This window comes from Microcebus murinus, chromosome X (assembly GCF_040939455.1).
Source record: "Microcebus murinus isolate Inina chromosome X, M.murinus_Inina_mat1.0, whole genome shotgun sequence".
NCBI lineage: Eukaryota > Metazoa > Chordata > Mammalia > Primates > Cheirogaleidae > Microcebus > Microcebus murinus.
In genome coordinates, this window is record NC_134136.1 from 32570767 (window position 1) to 32593103 (window position 22337).

Sequence of the window (22337 nt, forward strand, 5' to 3'; positions counted from 1 at the left end):
GGAGGTTTATTTCATCAGGCACAAGTGCTTGGAGGTGAAAAAAATTAGTTAACTGTCAAATAGCTTCAGGAAGAAATGGGAGGTGGAGGTAGGGGAATCATTTTAATTCTGATGATTGATTTCTTGTTGTTCTCTTTTTTGATGCCATAAGTAGGAGATAAGTCCACTCACACGCCTGGAATCATATCCTTATACTTATGACCAAAATATGGATACAGACAATGAATTAAATAAACAATAGGCAAAGCATCACAGCCCTTCTATCTCAATGTCTTTAGCGAATCATCTTAGCAAGACTCTTATTGGCTCAGCCCAGAACACTTCCTCACACGTTGGGGCAATGGCTCTAGCACAGGGACTGCAGGTCCTTCACTGGCTGAGCCATTGGAGAGCAGAGCTCTGCCTGTTCTCACTGGATGCTCCCATCATCCCCACGATGGATCATTGCAAGTCCCAAGCCTTGATGTTTTAATACCAGAAGTGATACCTTGGAAAACAAGAGAAATAATTTAAGTCCAAATGGGTTTGAATAGTAACTTAAATTTTTGGAGAAAATGGACTGGTATTTTATTTTGAACTTTTTGATTTAGAAATTTCTGTAGTGTGTTTTGGGTCTTCACTTCTTTATTTAAATGTGTTCCATTAGATGGGTTATGAATATATGTTACTGTATTTCATTTGTCCTATTAATACTATTTTCCTCAGATTGATGCTTATACCTATTTATATAAACAGTAAATCCTTTTCCCTTTATTTAAATTTTCAACAAACCACACTGTTACATCATGATTGCATCACTGATATCCTTTTTCCTCTTTTTGCTACTGAATTGAAATATTTCATATACTGTATTCCCCTTCAGGTCTTCAACATGAACCCCCCCCCCATGTTTTTCCTGTATTTTGTAGATTTCATGTGTGTCAGTCATCCTTCAGGTACCAGGCTTTACTACATAGTCGTACTATGATGTATTTTAAAGGTATTTTATTTATTTAATTTTTTTTTTTGGACAGCGTCCCAGTGTGTTGTCTGGGCTAGAGTGCGGTGACGTTAGCCTAGCTCACAGCAACCTCAAACTCCTGGGCTCAAGCAATCCTCTGCCTCAGGTTTCAGAGAAGCTGGGACTGCAGGCATGTGCCACCATGCCCGGCTAAATCTTTTGTATATACCATATATATTTTATAGTTGTCCAGCTAATTTCTTTCTATTTTCATTAGAGATGGGGTCTTGCTCTTGCTCAGGCTGATCTCGAAATCCTATGCTCAAACAATCCTCCTGTTTCGGCCTCCTGAGTTATTTTATTAATGCTGCTATTTGAGTTCTGCATTTACAGAAACAAAACATCCAGGCCACAACCAAAAAATCCTAATGAATTCGATTCCTTAAAATGGCTTCTTGCACAATACAATATACTTGAGACCCATATGCAAGAATGACTTTGGCATTTATTCATTACTTCTAGAAAATCTAATTTGTTAGTCCATCATTTTTCATAGTAGTTTCTTATGACCTTTTCAAAATTTCTGTGGCAGCAGTTATAAGGGATATTACTTTTTCAGAATTGTGGTTTAGCTATTTCTGTCCTGTGGTATGGTCCTCCACCATGTAATTCTCTGAACTCCTTCACATGGGCTGTGTTGAAAGATATTTGATTAAAAGGTGGTATAGTTTCAGTATGAAAAGTTGGAAACTCTCCTATTGTGAAAGGAGATGACAGAGAAATTAATATCCTTTGGTCTGGGGTCTGGATGGTGAAAAACGTCTCCCTTGAGGGCTTGTCAATACAGTCCTGACTTCTTGTAGCTTTGGGGTTCATATTAACAGTATCACTGTGGTCTAATTAATTTTGTGGAGGAAGCCTGGATATGGCACAAAACCAAACCAAATTCTTTCTGTAGGGGGATAATTTTAATTGAGGCTTTAACAAGGGTCTCATAAAGTTCTCATCAATATGCACATGATCCTCAAACAAACTACACTCAGCATAAATGACCAATTAAAAATGTAAGCCTCCAAAGACACTATCAAATGAAAACTATTATAATATATGTTTAGGATGTTTAAATAAATGATGTGGTATATAAAACATTAAGGAGGAGCAACTACTCATCGAAAAGAGGCCACAAATTTCTAGGCATGAGAAAAGAGAGAACTAGTTCAAAAGATCAATATAAGTATTTCAAAACATAGGTATAGTTGAACTGAGAATTAGTGCTATGAAAGATAGATAACAGAAAATATATGGAATGTTTGTTTAAAATTGGAGTATATGAAAAGAAAATTTAATGTATATAAGGTAAGGGCAATACATCAAGAGATAATTTACATTGAATTAATAATTTATTTATTATTTATGATTATATTTTTGAGACAGGGTCTCACTCTGTCTCCCAGGCTGCAATGCAGTGCTGTCATCATAGCTCACTGCAACCGCAAACTCCTAGAATCAAGCGATCCTCCTGCCTGAGCCCCCAGAGTAGCTGGGACTACAGGTCCTCACCACTACGCCCAGATAACTGTATTTGTTTATTTTGTAGAGACTGGGTTTCAATGACCCCGTAGCTGAGGGTGGTCCCAGCTCTTGGCCTCAAGTGATCCGCTCACCTCAGACTCCCAAAGTGCTGGGATTACAGGTGTCAGCCACCATGCCCGGCCTGAATAGATACCTTATAACTCACAGTTCCAAAGAGAAAGGACAGGACACGCCATGGAGGCTACATGGGGAAGAATCAGAGTGGGTTATAAAGCAGAGGGAGAGTGGCAGCTGGGAGCCAAACCTTTACTGTGGTTTTTTTTGTTGTTGTTGTTGTTGTTTTTATTTCGGCATATTATGGGGGTACAGATTTTAAGGTTTCAATAAATGCCCATTTCCCCCCTCCCCCCACAAGTCTGAGTCTCCAGCATGACCATCTCACAGATGGTGCACATCTCACTCATTATATATGTATATACCCGCCCCCCTCCCCCCTGCCCAAACTCTATTACTGCAGTACCTATGTGACCACTTAGGTGCTGTTCAGTTAATACCAATTTGCTGGTGAGTATATGTGGTGCTTTTTTTTCCATTCTTGGGAAACTTCACTTAATAGTATGGGTTCAAGCTCTAACCAGGAAAATATAAGATGTGCTATATCACCATTGTTTCTTAGAGCTGAATAGTACTCCATGGGATACATATACCACATTTTATTAATCCATTCTTGGATTGATGGGCACTTGGGCTGTTTCCACAGCCTTGCAATTATGAATTGTGCTGCTATAAACATTCGAGTGCAGGTGTCTTTTTTGTAGAGTGTCATTGGATCTTTTGGGTAGATGCCCAGCAATGGGATTGCTGGATCAAATGGTAGATTCACTTGTATCGCTTTAAGGTATCTCCATATTGCTTTCCACAGAGGTTGAACTAATTTGAAGTCCCACCAGCAGTGTAGGAGTATAGAATTTTTTTATTTCCATCTTGATTTCTTCATTTATGAAGTAATCATTTAGTAGGAGGTTGTTTAATTTCCACGTTTTTGTGTAGAAATGTGAGTTTCTGTTAGGGTTGATTTCTACTTTTATTCCACTGAGATCTGAGAAGGTACATGGTATGATTTCTATTTTTTTAAATTTTTTGAGATTTACTTTGTGTAAATCTCTAGGATATGGTCAATCTTAGAGAATGTCCCGTGAGCTGATGAGAAGAATGTATTTTCAGTGGATTTTGGGTAGAATGTCCTGTAGATGTCAGTCAGACCCAGTTGTTCCAGGGTTTTGTTTAAGTCCATTCTTTCTTTTTTTTTTTTTTTTTTAGAATTATTCAATTTTATTTTTACCTTGTATTCTTCAACTTCACTAACAGGCCAGACTTCCGGAATAACAACTCTTTCCCAGGCTGTAGCCCTTTCCAGGAGACAGAATTGATCAAATAACATGGTTCCAGATGTTTCCACCCCAGAATTCTAAACTAGTCACAAGAATCGTATCTTCTTGGATCTTCGTTTTAATCACACAATTGAGACATATGCAACATAATCAAAATAGTATATACCATTTCTTTCCTTCCCTTGCTGAATACACTTCCTCTTTCCCCCAAAGAGTTTGTTACTAAGATGTTTGAGCACAGTCAGCTCTCCACATCCATCTATAGATTCAACCAACTGCTGATTAAACATAGGTGGAAAAATAATTCCACAAAGTTCCAAAAGAGCAAACTTTAAATCACCGAGTGCACCAGGGACTATGCTCAAGCCACACAGATGAAATGATGTGTAGGCATTGCATTCAGTAGTGTAAGCAACCCAGAGATGATTTGAAGCATGTAGGTTAGACGCAAACACTGCACCACTTTATGTAAGGGACTTGAGCACTTGTGGAACCCCCATGGGTAATGGGGGTGACTGCACTGCCCTTTCTGAGAAGCCTGTCTACCAGCTCTGATTTGGGGCTCAGAATAAGGAATCCTTTATTCAAGAAATAATCTGATAGTCTGAGCTAATTGTTCTCAGCCATCAACAAATTAAACTTGTTTTACTCTATCCCTGACTTGACTTTGTTTTAAACAATATTTGCTGTTTGGAAAAGTCAAACCCTATCTTTAAAACAATTTCCATTATAATTTACAAGGAGGGAGGAGCCAGCTGGTTTTTGGTAGGAGATTCTGAAAAGGGCAGATAGTTACTTTTGAAGTCATTAAATAGAAAAATGACAAATGTTCTTCTAATAATGAAAACCTTTGTAGGCCAAGACCAGGATATTCTGGTCCTGAAATTATAATATATTACAATATTGTTTTCAATACATTCAGAATTTATATTATTCTTTAGTTTCTTTTCCCTGAGTTTGGGTTCACAGTTTGGTAGAGATACTTAAAGAGGTAGTTGGTGGGGGTGAAGAGGAAACAAAGTTGTCTAACAGCACCTGGGAAAATATGTAACATCTGTCATTTTGATCTCAATGAACATTTATCTTTGTCTCCGTTGACTCTGCAAATGCAACAGGGAGACCATCATCTTCCTTTTTATTCTTACCTGCTTGGACTCTGTTACTTCCCCCCCAGTAGTATTAACTCTACTCATAAAAATGAATAGCCTTTCCAAAGATAGGCTATAAAATACACCCTTCAAAGTGGGGCTGTTTAGAGTTATAAGGCTCAGCTGAGTAACTTTTATTCATACAGTCATTAGGGAAAATGAGCAAAATTTCTAGCACCCCCACCTGCCTTTCTCCCTGGACCTAGTTTACTTAAATCATTCCTGTCAACCGTGTAGTTGATTCTAAGGCCTGGGCACTAGGGGACGCTGACGTCTAACACAGGTGGAGAATGGCCCTGCGTGAACATGCGGGTCCAGGTCTCAGCCTCCAGTCTTAGGACGGGCTGGTGGAATACTGCTTCATCAAATGCTTGTGACAGGGATTGCAAACTCGCTCAGGCTTGATTCTTGAAGGAAGAGGCAGTTCATTTGTTGAACAGGCATCGCAGAAGGTTCCTGTGCAGTTCCTACACACGTTCTTTGATGGGCTGCCGTCCTCGTGGCATAGCTGACACACCTGTGGCTTTGCAGGGAGCAGTGGCTGATCCTGTTCATCCATAGGGTGAGACTGCAGCCTGTGGTTTTCTTCCAGGGACTTTTTTAGTTTAACATTTTCCTCTTGAATTTTGTGCTTCCCATCCATCTTGGGTTCTGGCTTCTGAGAACCCTTCCCTGGGATGTTCCTGTTGTTTTGAAATCTTCTTTCTTTTTCCTGTTTTAGTTCTAATTCAAGCTGGTTCCGCTGCCTGGTGAGCTCCTCCACCTCCAGCTGCAGACTGTTGATCTTGTCTCCGAAATCCTGTTTGAAGAGCTGGTTGTCCAACTCAGCAGACTGGCGGCCTCGCTCAGCCTGGCGCAATCTTTGCTCCAGTTGCTTGATGGTAGCAGCCATCTGGTTAGTCTTCTCTTCCAAGCGACTGTTTAGTTCACTTTTCTATTTTACGCCTAAGTCTGAACTCTGCAGCTTGAAGGCGAGTTCGTGCTTGAGAGCCCTGAGGTCATCCAGCTGCTGCCAAAGGGACACCAGGGCGTCCTGCTTCTCACACACGTCCTTCTCCAGCATCTTTATGGCCAGCTCCATCTCCTGCCGCATGCTGATCTGGATCTCCAGTTCCTTCTCAACGTCCAATCGTAATTGCGTCTCCTCCTTCAAATGCTTTCTTGCTTCACTTAGTGCTTGCCCTTCTGAAGTTCTGTCTTGCTTAGGACCCTTCCGATTGGATTCCAGTATGTAGGAACTTTCCTCTTTAACTCGTTCCATTTCTTCTTGCAAGGTAATAATCCTGTTGTTTGCAACTGCAAGCTCTTCTGTCAGTTTAGTGTTGGATTTTTCTAATGCATCTACTTTTGCCTGGAGGTTATTTACGGTAGCATTCAGGTGTCTGTTGAGTTCCTCTACATAGTTCTTCTGGTCCAGAATTGCAGTAATCTGACCATCTCCTTCACTACCTTTGCTGCTGTTCCCATCCTTGAGATACATTGAAAAATCTATAACTCCAACCTGAGAGTCCAGATCTTCTCCTTTCATACAGAAATTGGCATCAATGACATTCAGACCCACCAACAGTCCAGCAATTATGGCTCCTTCTTCTTCCATCATGAGAGCATTGGGTTCATAGAATTCACTGAGAAGTTCTTTCTTATTGATCAAAGCTTTCATATATTCTGAGAGTTTCTTTTGCATTAATGCCAAACGAAGCCAGGCTCTTCCTCTGCCTACTGGTGTCTTAAGTCCCGGAAGATCTTTAACACTTGCTGTTATCTCTGCAGCTTCTGGAACAAGCTTTTCTACCAGTTCTAGCGGCCCCCAGAAGGACTTATTTTGTCCAAGAAAAGCCTTCTTAGCTTTTAAGCCGTGTTTCAGACAGTGCTCCATCACCACGAAGAATTGCTGGAGAGGTGCATAGTCAGAGTCCAAGGTCCTCCCCAGGTTCAGAGCTGATTCAATCAAGCCCTTAATACTCAGCTTGGCCATGTTATTCAGGTTCATGCGTTCGTTAGCCATGAGATAGTTAGCATGCTGCTCGCCGCTGCCGCCGCCGCCGCCGCCGCCCGGGTAGCTCAGCAGCAGGAAGGGCAGCGGGGAGCCCGGCGACGGCGGGGTCCTCCAGGAGCGCTGCTGCGGCGGCGGGCGCGCTGCGAAGCCGGCGCCTCCATCGCCCAGGTAGAGCAAGAAGAAGGGGGCGGACACCGGCGAGTCGGGCTCTGACTGCCCTGCGGGGGAGGCCGGCTGTGGCCGCGCCTCGTCCTCTCGCCCCGTGACCCCGGCGGCAGCGTGGCGCGGCTCCTCTGGCCGCAGCTCCCCGCCGCTCGCCGGCTCCTCGCTGCAACTTTCAGCCCCAACCGCGGGTGGCGGCGGGGTCTCGGCCATGCTCGCTCTTTCTTCGCCGCTGCCTCCCACTCGTGCCCAGGCCTGGCGGGGGAGCGGGGTCAGGGCGGGGAGCTGCCGCGCGGTCCCGTCAGTGCCGCCGCCGCCGCCACCTTTCTCCTCCGCTTGGGCCGTCGCCTGGCTCCGCCGCTGGCTCCAAGCCCGCCCCGCCGGTCCCAGCCAGGTGAGGGACCGCCCGCCCCACCGCGCGGCCTCCTTACCGGCCGCCTCCTCCGCACGCCCCTCCCGCCCCTAAGTCCATTATTTCTTTATTAATTTTCTGTTTGGAGGATCTGTCTTGTGCCGTCAGTAGGGTGTTGAAATCTCCGGTGATTATGGAGTTGCTATTAATCCTTTTGTTTAGATCCAGTAAGGTTTGCCTTATGAAACTGGGTGCACCTAAGTTGGGTGCATATATATTTAAAATTGTTATCTCTTCTTGTTGAAGTGTGCCCTTCACCATTATATAACGACCCTCTTTCTCTTTCACTACTTTTGTTGGTTTAAAAACTAAATCGTCTGGAATTAGAACTGCCACGCCAGCCTTCTTTTGGCTTCCACTTGCCTGGAATACTGATCTCCACCCTTTTACTTTTAGTCTATGCATCCTTGCAGGTTATATGTGTTTCCTGAAGATAGCATAGACTTGGCCTGTATTTTCTTATCCATTCAGCCAGCCTATGTCTCTTGAGTGGAGAGTTTAAGCCATTCACATTTATTGAGAGAACTGATAGATAAGGTAGATTACTGTTCATTCTGTTGGGTTGGATGTTGTTGCTTTGATTTCTCTCTTGAGCCATTGTAATATCTGGCCTTTAATCTTTGGGTTTTGGTTGTTTTTATATTTGTGAGTTTTTATTATGTTGTTCCATGCGTAGCACTGTTTTGAGTACTTCTTGTAGGGCTGGTCTTGTCTTGGTGAATTCTCTGAGACTTTGCTTGTCTGAGAATGTCTTTATTTCTCCTTCATATATGAAGCTTAGTTTTGCAGGGAAGAAGATTCTAGGCTGGGAATTGTTTTGTTTCAGGAGAGTGAGAATGGGGCCCCAGTCTCTCCTTGCTTGTAAAGTCTCATTAGAGAAGTCTGGTGTTATTCGAATTGGCTTTCCCTTGTATGTCACTTGCTTCTTTTGTCTTATAGCTCTCAGAAGGGCCTCTTTAGTTGATATTTTGGTCAGTCTGATGACTGCATGTCGTGACGTCTTCCTGTTTGCATTAAATCTCCCAGGGGTCCTCTGAGCTTCTTGAACTTGTATATCCAGATTTTGAGCAAGGCCTGGGAAATTTTCCGCTATTATATCTTCAAATAGCTTGTCCAACCCTTGAGTGTTGTCTTCTTCCTCTTCTGGTAACCCTATGACCCTCACATTAGGTTTCTTCACATAATCCCACAGCTCTTGTCGGCTTTGCTCTTTTCTCTTGTTTCTCTGTTCTATCTCTGTGATGGTTTTATTTAGTTGGAGGGTGTTATCTTCAAGCTCTGAGATTCTTTCTTCTGTTTGATCTACCCTGTTCTTGAGACTTTCCACTGTATTTTGTAGTTCCCTGAATTGATTCTTCATTTCCAGGAGTTCGGTTAAACTTTTCTTCATTGTGTCCATTTCTTTTTCCAGATCCTGGAGGCTTTTTTGTGGTTTCTTTGTGTTGGTTATTGAGTTGTTGTTGCAGCTCGGTGAGTGTTCTTATGATCCACATACGGAATTCCTCTTCTGTCATTTTGGTTGCCTGATTTGGGTTGGTGTCCGTTTCTAGGGGGCTGGTGCTCCTCTTTGGGGGTGTGTTTTCCGTTTGGTTCTTCATATTTCCTGAGTTCTTTCGCTGATTTCTTCCCATATCGATCAGTTGTTGTTTCTTTCCTTTAGGTTATTGTTTAGGTATTCACACACCTTGTTTAGTTTCTGAGGCGTTAGGTGGTGTCTGTGGGTGAGATTGGACCACTCCCTGTATATTGAGTCAGTGGGTGCCGTGGAAAGGCTGTGCAAGATGCTGTCCCTGTCAGTAGGTGCCGTTTGCTTGGAGGAACAGGCTATGCTGTTGATTTTGTGTCCTGTTATCAGCTCTTGTTCTGGGCGGAGCTGGGTTGGGTAAGCCTGCCCTCAGGCACCACCAATGCCATTAGCAGGGGTCAAAGTTCTGTTCTGTGCTTCCAGAAAAAGCTGTCAGGGCAGGGCTGGAATGGTCCCGCTCAGCCAGAAAGTCTGTTTGTGGGGGTGGGGCTGTCTGTGACCCTCAGTCTGGAGCAGGCCTCGCTTCTTTCCACCCTCCCCAACTCTGCAGCTACTCCTGGGCCTCTGCCAGCAGGCCAGACCACACGTCACCAGGCCTCCCTGGATTGTGATGCCTGCGGGGAGGTTCCCTGCGCAGAAACGCTGCCTGGGCTGGGTGCACGGCCTCCCTTTGGTGGGAGGGTAGCCCTCTAGGATGCTGATCTGCCCCTGGAGGCACACACACCTCCGCAACTGTTCACAAATATCCCTTCTGTGCCCCAGGCAATGCTAGACCTCAGTGCACGGGATCTGGTCTGCAGGTCCGAACTCTGGGTCCCAGAGTTCAAACTGTATCCCCACCAGGGAGAGGAGTTTGGGTCCCAATTCACCCACAGGGAGCCCAAGCTGTGTCTGTGTCTCTCAGCCTCTGAGTCGGCACCGTTCTCCTGGGAACACCGTGCCAGCAGCACCTGGGAGGGCTGGCGGGTAGGGAGCTCACAGTCTGAGTTCCCCTTAGTCAGCTGTAGGGTCCCAAAAGGGAAGGTCCTGTTCCCTGGAGGTGCCTCCGGCTGGTGGCTGTATTGTCTCTCTGGGAAGCTGCAGGTAGGGTCGGCGGAGGGGAGAAGGAGGCAATATGGCGCCTGCCACGCGGCTCGGGTCTGTGCACACGGAGGTGCACAGGGATTTGGGAGTCTGGTGCCGTGTCCGCTACAGGCTCACTGCTAGCTGGCGGCGGCTGTCTCTGGGCTGGTGTCCGCAGGTCTCTCCACCCGCTGGGGAGCCCACCAGCAGTCCGAAATTTAGGGGAGGGGAAAGGTGATTTATCCACCTACCCTTGCCACTGGTCTCCGGGCTGCTCCGGCGGTCTCAGCTTCCAGTTGTGCTCTGAAGCCTCCTCCCGTGGAGTCTCCCAGGGTCTCAGGTACCCCTCCTTCCGGCCCTCGTCTGCTGTATGCTCACCTTCTTGCTTCTTTTTTCTAATTTCTGCTAGAATCTGTCTTTTCTGCAGAGACACTCTTTCTGGTGGTGTTTCTCGTCCGCCATCTTGATCCTCCCCTCCTTTACTGTGTTTTTGAGGGTAGGAATGGCTGAGGCAGAGCATACGGGTGGAGAACCGGATGTTGTGAATAATTTCAGCAGGATATGGGACACAGGGGAAGCCCATAGTTGTCGGACACCTGGCGCTGGGGAGATTAGGGAAGGTAGACAGTGGCATGAGGTGTGAGAGCTGTATAAGCATGTATTTAGGGATATGGACACTCGATCGAGTAGTGTGTATTTGTGAAGGGAGCTCCCAGGGAAGGGGGCTTCTCCTGAAGAGAGGAGGTGGAGACTAGGGGGGCAGAAGGCCAAGATAAGGTTGCTCAGGCATATTGTAGTTGGCCAGATCAAGGTGTGTCTGGAAGTTGCACATAGGGCAGATTGTGAAGCATCAACTATGGAGAGATAAAAACATGGTTAGAACAATTCCCCCTAGTCAGTTAAACAGAAAGAAAGTGTTAAAGACAGGTGAAGAGACCTAAGGAAGGGAATAAAAACGTACAAAGTACATCTCATAGACATTGTAAAAGAGGGTGATTGGACAATTTGTGGAAAATAATGGGTGATAATGTTCCAAATTTAATGAGAGAAATGATTCCTTAAGTGCAGGAAGCACAACTGGATACATCATAGTAAAGATGGAGAATAATGAAGACAAATACAATAGCATAAAATAGATGCATTGCCCATAGAGGCATACCGAATAGCTCATGAGCAGATGTCTTGATATCAACAAATAAAGAAAAAGCAAGCACTGAGAGACAGTAACTGTCATCCTGGGGTTGCATTCCCAGCTAAAGAAACATTTAGGAAGGAGGATGAAATAGACATGCAGGGGGACTGCTTAAAGCCCCCTTCCAGGACAGACTTGCTGCTTCAGCTGTTGGGAGAGTAGTCACCTGCCACTCATCAGCCATCAGTGCCTTCAGCTACAACCTGAGGCGCAGGAGCTGCTCTGCCAAAGATCACACACGTGCCAAAATGGACCACATCCAAACACTGCTCCAGGAGGGAACATAAATGTCTCACTTGCTCTGGCCAAGGTGGAATAACTCTGATACACACTTTTACCTTCAGAGCTTCCCTTAGTTTCAGAAGAGAATTTTGTTGAACCTGCGATAAGGATGCCTTTCTTTCCCTGCACACTCCTGCCTCCTCTGTCCCCTCCTCAGGGTTTGATCCTCAACAAATATCCTGCACACTAAATTCCATCTCAGAGTCAGCTTCCTGGAGATCCCATTCCCCGAAGAAACATGTTTCTAACCAGAAAAGTATCAGTGTTTACACCAGTGAACGTCACCTTAAAGGAACACGGAAAGACTCTACTTTGGGAAGATAGAAAGTGATCACAGAAAGATAACCTCAGATAGATACAGGAAGAAATGGTAATTGAGTAAGTTCATAAGCATGGATAAATACAAAGAGACAATGACTGCATATAACAATTCTAATAATGACAATGGTGTCTTGGTGATTAAAGAAACAGTCAGGAATAAACAGTGCAATTTTGCGTCACTTAGATGCTCCAAGCATCCAGTGAGAGCAGCTTATGCCCCTTTCTGCAGTGGCTCTGCCAAGGAACGAATTACAGCCCCTGAGCCACAGTCACTGGCCAAACGTTTGGGGATGTTATCCAGTGTGCTGTGGTTTGGCTGATTTGTTTGTCCCCACCAAAACTCATGAAATTTGATATACAACGGGGCAATGTGGGGAGTCTCAGCCTAGTGCAAAGTGCTTGGGACACACAGGCAGATCCCTCATGAGTGGCTTGCTGCCAGTCTTGCACTTGTGAGTGAGTTCTCCCTCCGGCAAGACTGGATTAGTTCTCTTGGGAATAGATGAGTTATTTCCCATTGAGATTGGGCTGTTAGAAAAGCAACACACCCCTCAGGTCTTCTCTTTGCATTTGTGCTCTTCCCATTTTTCCTCTCTGCCATATTATGGTGCAGCAAGGAAGCCCTCAACACATGTCCGGGCCGTGCCTCTTACATTCCCAGCCTGAAAAAGTGTGAGCTAAATAGGAGTCTTTTCCTTATAAATTACCCAGCCTTGTGTATTCTTTATAGCAACACAAATTGGACTGAGACCCAAGATGAACAAAAGCAGCCTTTCTGCATTATTCATCGGAGAGATGTGGGAGGAAATTGGTGTGTTGTTTTGGTGTTTGGTTATTTCATTATAACTATTGTTACTCAAAGCACATATTTGGGTGTTGTTTGTTTGCTTGCATGTTTTAATGATGGTGTCTTAAGTATATTATCTAGGGTATATATAGACATATCCCTTGAATCGTACATCAAATCAAAAGAGCGGTTTGATTGCTAAAATTTCAAGTAGGATTTGTGCATCCTGATTTGTACAACGAAATGTTCAAATTTTCTGTGTCTGTGTGTGTGTTTTCTTCACTGGTTTTCATATCAAATTATATTCTTTTATCTAACAACGGCCTTTTTTTTTATTTTTTTATTTTGGCATATTATGGGGGTACAGATTTTAAGGTTTCAATAAATGCCCATTCCCCCCCTCCGCCCAAAAGTCTGAGTCTCCATCATGACCATCCCCCAGATGGTGCACATCTCACTCACTATGTATGTATATACCCGCCCCCCTCCCCCCTCCCACCTGCCCAATACCCTATTACTGTAGCACCTATGTGTCTACTTAGGTGCTACTCAGTTAATACCAGTTTGCTGGAGAATATATCTGGTGCTTGTTTTTCCATTCTTGGGATACTTCACTTAGTAGTATGGGTTCCAGCTCTAACCAGGAAAATATAAGGTGTGCTATATAACAACGGCCTTTTTACCATCACAAACTGAGACAACTTTAGTAGTATTTATTATTTAATTTTACGATGATTAGAACTTTCTTTACCTTATAGATGGGCAGGAGCAACTTGGGACATCTGCCCATTTTGAATGGCAGCTCAGTGATTTCCTCTATTATTTCCATTATACTTAATAGTTAGGTACTTTAAGTCTTTCATTCGGATGAATTTCTGTAATTTATCCTTGCCTAAAACATTTAAGAAATACTTTTACATGTAATATCTTCAATTCTTTTAATGTTAACATATTTCACTATTATAGATGACTTTTCCTCCATAAGAAGGTTTGCTTGTGAAGCAATTTTGTAAGCATTTAGGAATTTTTAAAATGTAATCGCTCTAAAGTCCTTTCAGGAATTCTCACATTTAGGGATTTTACAGCATCTATGTATTGTTATGAATGTGGTTTTAAACTTGGTAAATGTCGAGTATTTTTATATATTCTTAGTAATGCTCCTTTCTGGTTTGTTTTCACTGCTTGGAGACAGCAGTGTTGCCGTTTCCCCTTTTATAGATACACTGGTTTCCTGATTCACTGAGGATCAGAACTGGAGGAAAAAGCTGGAGAGCCAGCTCTTGTGACTTCCAGGAGCACTAGCTGGAGTTGCTGTTCAAGCCAGGGTGACTTAGCTCAGGACAACTGTAGATTCTGGGTCGGAGTAGGAGTAGCTCAAAAATGGACAGAGTCATTCTCTGGCATTATGGCCTTGGGTTATGGAGGTCAGACTGTCTCCAAGAGCAGAAGCTGAAATTGCTACAAATTAAGACATTTCGGTGATGTCTTTTCAAATGTTCCTGGTGTGGCATCCATCGGCTCATGTGATCAGATGACCTTTTGCTTTGTGGGATATGTCTCTTGCTCCTTACATCAAATTAAGGCAAAAATGGTCAGCCATGGGAGTACTATGATGACCCTTTTTTTCCTCAAGTGATTTGAATGCTAACATTCATATCATGTTAATATATTCTAATTCCCATTTTTTTTATTATTGATCCAATGGCTTTATGTTTGTTTTCTTTTTCTACAAATGTATTGCTGAATATCACACCAGTTGTTGGTGTTCTACTTGCTTTCCTTTAGGATTGATTGCTAGCTTTCCACATTTGTGTAGAGGGGACATTTTCTCAGATTTCAGTTCTTTGAAATTTATTATGATCTGTTTTAAAGCTCAATGTTTGGTAATTTGTAAAACGTGTTTTTTGTCAACTTTTGAAGTAAATTGTACATAACAATTTCAATTAGTATGCAGAAACCTGCAAAGTGTGTCCCTCTCAGACAAACAAAGAGCCTAAAGTTGGATGAACCACAAAATTGAAAAATTTTCTTGAGCATTCAGAAGAGAGTTAAGAACATCCCTGGAGAGAACCTCACGGATTATTCTCCCTTGAGGGAATAATCCACTTGTTCACAAGGAAATTAGGGGCAGAGCAGGCTACTAGAGAGGGCTTCCCTAGTAGTGCAGGCGGGAAGTGGGTGGTCAACTCCAGAACTCTTCTTGGCATCAACAGGAACAAGATGTAGGACAAGTATGTCTCCTTATTGTGATTATATGGTACTTACTATTATTCTGGAATCTGAGAAAAATTCCATGAAATTATGATTTTTTTAAATGGTGGTTTTACAAGGACACAAAAAATCCTATCAGGAAAATCATGTGCATGAAATCCTGGTGGATGGTACCTCAAAATCGTATAGCACTTTTGGAAGTAAACATTAGGTTCCATACTCTACTTTCAGAGCCAAAGTGTTTTCAAGATATAGCCATGTGTACCATTTGAAAAAGTTGCATTTCTCTACCCCACCCACTCTCTGTCATGTTAGTGTAGCTGTGTCAACATGACAGTATATATGACAATGAATGTTTTTTGCCAAGTTACTCATGCATACAGATGTCAAACATATTTTTATGTGAAACATCGTTTTAAAAAAATCTATCTATGAGAATGTATTTATTGTGCTATGGGTGTTTTGCATTTGTAAATTCATAAATCAAATAGGAGTATTAGTAAAACCAATGAAAAACACACCCAAATCGGGCTGGGCTGTGTATTGGACTGGGTATGCAAGGGGAGTGATATAGATGAATTATAGGAATGGAAGTGAACAAATGGGGTTTGATATGAAGATCAGAAGGGGCAGTTAACACATGTCATGCATGATTTGAGTATGTGGTTGAAGAAAAGGGCAGCTGATGAGCACTCATGACCTAATGTTTAAGAAAAGACAAACTAGGAAACAGCTTTACTCCTTAAATAACAAATTATTATTATAAGTATCACTACAGGGAAAAGAGTATTAACAGGACACACATATGCCACTCAAAAGTTTTCATCATTACCTGCATTATGGAGTTCATTTGAAATCATAATTGAGGACCCAAACACAGTGCAGAGATGACTAAATCAACAAGGTGAAGAAATGACCACTGTGGAGACAAAAGTGACTCTATCCTGGAGACCAATCCACCACGTTGACTTCCGATTAATCTCAGTCCCCTGAATGCCTCCTGATTCTTACTTTACTTACAGCCTTTAGGGTAAGAACATGTAGTCACCATAAATCCTGCCTTACATCAAAACAATCCTGATGCTATTGCACAAAATACAGGTGATGACGCACATAGCGCTTTTGCCTGGTCTGCAGGGTCGCCTTTGATCGTCTCTATAGCCCACTTACCCGCTGTCCCTATGGCATACAAGCCCTGGACCTGGAGGAAGCAACAGTGCGGATTAACCTGGGTTCTGCTGCCCAGGACCACGCTTTCATCTGTAAGTTCCCCAATGAACCACCCTTTACTGACACATGGGACTTGTCTGCCTCACCTTTGTCAACCACCCTTGTCTGCCTCATCTTTGGTTTCTCACTTCCTTCGGCATTTGGGAGCTGTTTTGCTTATACAGCCCTTTAATTGAACAATACTTATCTCGGACTCCCTAGAAACTAAGAATATTCCTCTATATTATTCGGAATTTTCTGATTTGGTTTGTTTCCTGGATATATTGTTTCATTTTTGACAAAGGAAATCTTCATGACTGGCTTCTATTTTATTTATTTTTATTTGTTTATTTTTTGAGACAGAGGCTTGCTTTGTTGCCCAGGCTAGAGTGAGTGCCGTGGCGTCAGCCTCGCTCACAGCAACCTCAAACTCCTGGGCTCAAGCGATCCTGCTGCCTCAGCCTCCCGAGTAGCTGGGACTACAGGCATGCGCCACCACACCCAGATAATTTTTTCTATATATGTTCGTTGGCCAATTAATTTCTTTCTATTTATAGCAGAGACAGGATCTCACTCTTGCTCAGGCTGGTTTCAAACTCCTGATCTCAAGCAATCTGCCTGCATCGGCCTCCCAGAGTTCACGACTTGCTTCTATGCATCATGCTGCAATGATGTTAGTGTCCAATAGAGCAGCCGCCTGGAGTCAGCCCATGTGCAGTAGGAAGCCCCAGAACAACAGATGTAGGTTAAACGTGCACTCAGGTGTCCCAGGACAAACCAATAAAGGTCACCCTGGTATAGTCAGCATTGGAGTTGAGAGGGAAACACGCCATTCAAAGTGTGTCATCCTTGAGGTCCTGGGCTCACATGATCCTCCTACCTTAGCCTCCCAAGTATCCAGGACTACAGGCGGGCATCACCACACCCAGCTAATTCTTAAAAAATATTTTCATAGAAACAGAATCATGCTATGTTGCCCAGGCTGGTGTCCAGCTCCTGGCTTCAAGTGACCCCCCTTCTGCAGCCTTCCAAGATGCTAGGATTACAGGTGTGAACCATCACACTCAGCCTAACCTTGTAGGGTTTGAGCCTGCCAGAGATACATAGAAATTGTGCTTCTTCCTACCAACCTACAGGAGAAGAAATGCCTTAAAATCAAAAGAAATGCATCATTGGTCTGCTTCACCTATCTTGATCTCCATTTGGAAATTAGATGAAATGGAAATATGTAAGCACGTGCTTCCCTTAACCAGGATTCCACAGTGTGGGATGGCAGACATAGGGGGCTCCTAATGCTTTTTACCCTCTGACAATCTTTCTCTGTCCTGTGTTTATTTTTATTTTTATTTGTTTATTTTTTCCTTTCATGGCTCTGTTAATGTCCACTTTCTAGACACCATGATGCAGGATAAATTTCCATTGGATTGTCGGGTGTTGGAGCATTTCTAAAACAAGAGTTTAGTGGGGAATATAGGAAATCTAGTGGCCCCAAATGAGGAAGATCAGATATTGGGAGCACACTCTTGCCCAGCTCTTTTCCTCAAGTACGCACTTGATATATCCTCCCTTCTGTCTGTGTGTCGTTTGTTTCAATCCAGAGATCCATGATATGGAGAGGATGTCTGTAATGGTTAGAAAGTTTTTGCCTCTTCAGGGCAATAGATCTGGCATAAATAATAGGAATCCATTACCTAAGAGAGGTCACCTTCTTAGGGATAAATCACATGTAAAATCATATCAGAGTATTCTACTCTGCCCAGTGAACCAAAGATTTCTTTTTATGGATACACCACGTGTGTGGCAGCTTACAGCGTCTCAAGAAGTTTGTGTGTGCTGTATGGCACTGTGTGTCACATTGAAGAAGGCTGCTCATTCTCAGACACTCCGCTCATTGAGAGATCCTGCCTGTTTCCATCTCCTTCTGATTTGAAGCAGGACTGTGACTACTTCGAAAAGTGGAGTATGTGGAAGAGATGTCATGCTAATTTGGAGATGACCTGTAAGAGGAGTGGAAGTTTCTTCTTCCTGGTTGAGAGGCCTGAACTGCCATGTAAGAATTCTGGGCACGCGGCTGCAGCCACCTCCTAAGGAGACTACGTGAGTCTATGGAGAGGCACAGGGGCCCCGCTGAGCCCAGCCCTCCAACCAGCCCTTCTCGCACAACAGGCATGTGAGTGAAGCTTGTCTCAACATTGCAGACTAACTGGGACACCAGCTGAATACAGGCGAGTGTCACTACAGTGCCCTCTAATTTTAAGGGTCACTTACACTGCTCATTTTAAGTATATTGCAAATAGAAAGTGTGAATATTCTAGAATTCCAATCATGAGAAAACACTAGATGAAATTATTATAAACATTATTTTAAATTATTAGCTGTGTGGGTAAAGATGCAGAAACATATACACAACTGGGACCTTTATATAATTCTAGGCTTTTGAATGACTGCACACTCATTGCAAAGCTGGACTTTTTCTTCCTGGGAAAAGAGGATGCCAAGGAAAATTCTGTCCCTTGCCATTGACTGTGGGTGAGGAAATAAAGAGTCCCTGAGAATGTGTAATCACAAGAGTACCCTTATGTAGTTTTGGGGCTCATATGATCAGCAGAAGCATGATTTGTTTAGTAATGGATGACAACTGTGACATGGGGAATTGCAAATAAAGTCCCTTCTAGGTCTTACCTTGAATCAAGTGTTTAACAAGATTTCTCCAGATACAATTCCCCAAACATGCTCATAATCCAAAGAGGACACACTCGGGAAACACAGTAAACCACCATGTAGTCCTCAAAATACGTACTATCATACACAAACTACTGAAAGCAGTGTTGAACAGGCTTAAAAAATGAAGGGATAATAAATAATATGAAAAAGAAATGATTAAATCAAAATAAGTCGAATCAAATTTCTAGTAACAAAAAGTTACCGGAATTGTGCTCCTCTAAACATTCCAGTGCAGATGTGTTTATTATTCAATGTCTTTTTTCCTTGGATAGATGCCTAGTAGTGGGATTGCAGGGTCAAATGGTATTTCTACTTTTAGCTGTTTGAGGTATCTCCAAATTATATCCTTCGAAGTGAGGATGGGAAAACATGCACCACATGTAGTCTCCATAAAATTGGTACTAACTGACGAACACTAAGGTGTTCACATGGTAGTAATACTCATTGGGTACTGGGTGGGGGGAGGTAAACCCACAAGTAATGAAAGCAGAATACACTGTATGGGGGAGGGACATGCTTGTAGCCTTGACTTGGATGGGACAAACTCATTACATGTAACCAAAATGTTTGTACCCTCATAATATCCTGAATAAAAACAAAACTTACTGGAACATGAATTAATGCAATTTAAAGAACTGATTAGATAAAGGTGAACACAAAATTATTGTCATAGAGGATAGTAGAAAGAAATGATACAGAATGCCTCTTAGATACGTAAAAGGAAAGAAAGGATGAAAGAGATATGTAGCGACATGCTGAACGGCCATAGAGGGTGTAAGGTACACATCTTCAGGAAGAGAAAATTGACCAAATTGTGGCAAAATAAGGATAAAAAGGAAATGGCTAGTAATTTTCTAGAATTAAGGAAAGACATGATTCACTAAATTAAGAAAGCACACTTGCACACATCACAGTAAGTCTTCAGAACAACGAAAGACAGATCTTAATAGGAGACAGAAGAACATATGCCTTGAATGGATACCAAGAACTTTCACAGCACACCTGTGTACGTGAACAAAAGAAAGCCACAAGTAGTCACTGAGAGAAAACAACTGTTGTCCTACAGTTGCATTCCTAGCCAAAGTATCATGTAAGAAGAAAACTGTGATAGACATGTAGGTAGACTGTCCTGAAGCCCCTTCAGTTACAGACTTGCTCCTTTAGCTGCTGGGAGAGCAGTCAAGTGCTAGGCATCAGCCATCAGCTCCTTCACGTATGACCCGAGCTGCAGGAGCTGCCTTGCCCAAGGTCATGTACTTCCCGAGATGGGTCACATACAAGGGCTGGTCCAGGATCGGGTATAGAGGTGTGACTATTAATGCCCAAGGCTGAACAACTCTGGTCGGCCCTTTTACCTTCAGGGGTCCCCTTGAGATTAGAAGAGCCTCGTGTGGGGACTGCGTGAAGCATGCACTTCTCTGCCCACTCCTGCCGCCCTCTTTGCCGTTCTGCAGGTGTGAATCTTCAATAGATATCATGCAGGCTAAATGCTGTCTCATAGTGTGCTTCCTGAGACTCTCAACCTGAATATAAACAGAATAGTAACAACATTGCACCAATACCCTCCACCTCAAAGGAATTTTTAAAGAATATACTCTAGGTAGTTGGAAAGTGATCATAGAAAGATGATCTGACATGCAAGGTGGAATGGTAATGCAATAAATTAGCAAACATGGGTTAATCTAAACAAATAACTGTGCAGAGTAGGTCTCATAAAGGTAATGACTATTTTGGTGAATACAGAAAACAAGAAGATAGAAATAAATCCTGCAATGATTCATTATGTGATGACAGGCACATCCAATGAGGGAAACCCCAACCCCACTCTCCACTGCTTCACTTAATGAAAGACTTGCAGCTCCTAAGTTCAAACTAACAAACGTTTGCTCTGTGGTGATGGCTCTACTATTCCCAGTAACTGGCAACAGGAAGCTCATAGGTCTGCAGAGACCCAATGTGATTGGAGGATGAGATTCACACCCAGGGGGACTATCCAATCACCTTGAGCGCATGGAGTTTGCTGACCAGTTTGCCCTGGAGGTTTCCCCAATCAGAGGGCGAGTTGGCTCATGACGTCAACCCACCCAGTGACCATAGATAGGTCCAAAACAGGCGAGAGCGCCACCTTCAGTTCTCCAGAGCCCCTGACTGCTGCCTGTGCCATGGCTGAGCCTGCTTCTGAGATGACTCTGGGGCAATCCCGCCGCCAAGGAGTCTGAAGAGGGTGAATCGACAACGACGACCCAGAAGAAGAAGCAGCCAAGGCGACGGGGCCGCCGCTCCAGGTGGGGCGCGGACAGCTTCGCCACCTACTTCCCCAGGGTCCTGAAGAACGTCCACGACGGCCTCAGCCTGTCCCAGGAGGCCGTGAGCGTGATGGACTCGTTCGTCCACGACATCTTCGAGCGCATCGCTGAGGAGGCCGGCCGGCTGGCGCGCTACACCAAGCGCGCGACCATCACGTCCAGAGAGATCCAGACGGCCGCGCGCCTCATTCTGCCCGGGGAAATCGGCAAGCACGCCGTGTCCGAGGGCACCAAGGCCTTGGCCAGATACAGTCGCCGCAGGTGAGCCGCCTCAGGATCGCCTGAGCACCGAACCCAAAGGCTCTTTTAAGAGCCACCTCAGTTGAAAGAGCTGTAGCACTACTGGGGGTGTTGGGGTATGGGGGGTGTGGGGTGTGGGTTGAGGTGTGCGGGTGTGTTTGTGGGGGGTGGAGGTTGATGTGGGGGGTGTGGTGTGGTAAGGTGCGGGGTGGGGGTTGAGCTGTGTGTGTGGGGTGGGGGTTGATGTGTGGGGTGGGGTAAGGTAGGGGGTGGGGGCTGTGGTGTGTGTTGGGGGTGGGGGGTTGAGGTGTGCGGTGGGTAGGGTAAGGTGGGGGGGTGGGGATTGAGGTGTGTGTTGGGTGGGCGTTGATGTGGGGGATGGGGTAAGGTGGGGGTGGGGGTTGAGGGAGGACGTGGGGCAGTTCGGTGTCGGGTGGTTGAGCCGCATCAGGATCCCCTGAGCACCGAACCTAAAGGCTCTTTTAAGAGCCACCTTAGTTGAAAGAGCTGTAGCACTGCGTGGGGGTGCGGGGGTTGATGTGTGTTTTGGGGGTGTTGTGGGGGTGGTGGGGGTTGAGGTGTGGGGTGGGGTGGGTAAAGTGGGGGTGGGGGTTGAGGGAGGACGCGGGGCAGTTCGGTGTCGGGTGGTTCAGCCGCATCAGGATCGCCTGAGCACCGAACCCAAAGGCTCTTTTAAGAGCCACCTCAGTTGAAAGAGCTGTGGCATTGCTGGGGGTGTGGGGGCTGGGCTCAGGTGTGTGTATGTGGGTTGAGGTGGGGGGTGTGGTGGGGTAAGGTGGGGGTGGGGGTTGAGCTGTGTGTGTGGGGTGGGGGTTGATGTGTGGGGTGGGGTGGGTAAGATGGGGGTGGGGGTTGAGGGAGGACGTGGGGCAGTT

General features: G+C 44.4%; 1 pseudogene; it reads right to left on the reverse strand.

The window, feature by feature from the left end:
• Positions 1 to 5727: 5727 nt before the first annotated feature.
• On the reverse strand, positions 5728 to 7383 carry LOC105874277 (protein RUFY3 pseudogene; annotated as a pseudogene).
• Between the last annotated feature and the right edge of the window lie 14954 nt (positions 7384 to 22337).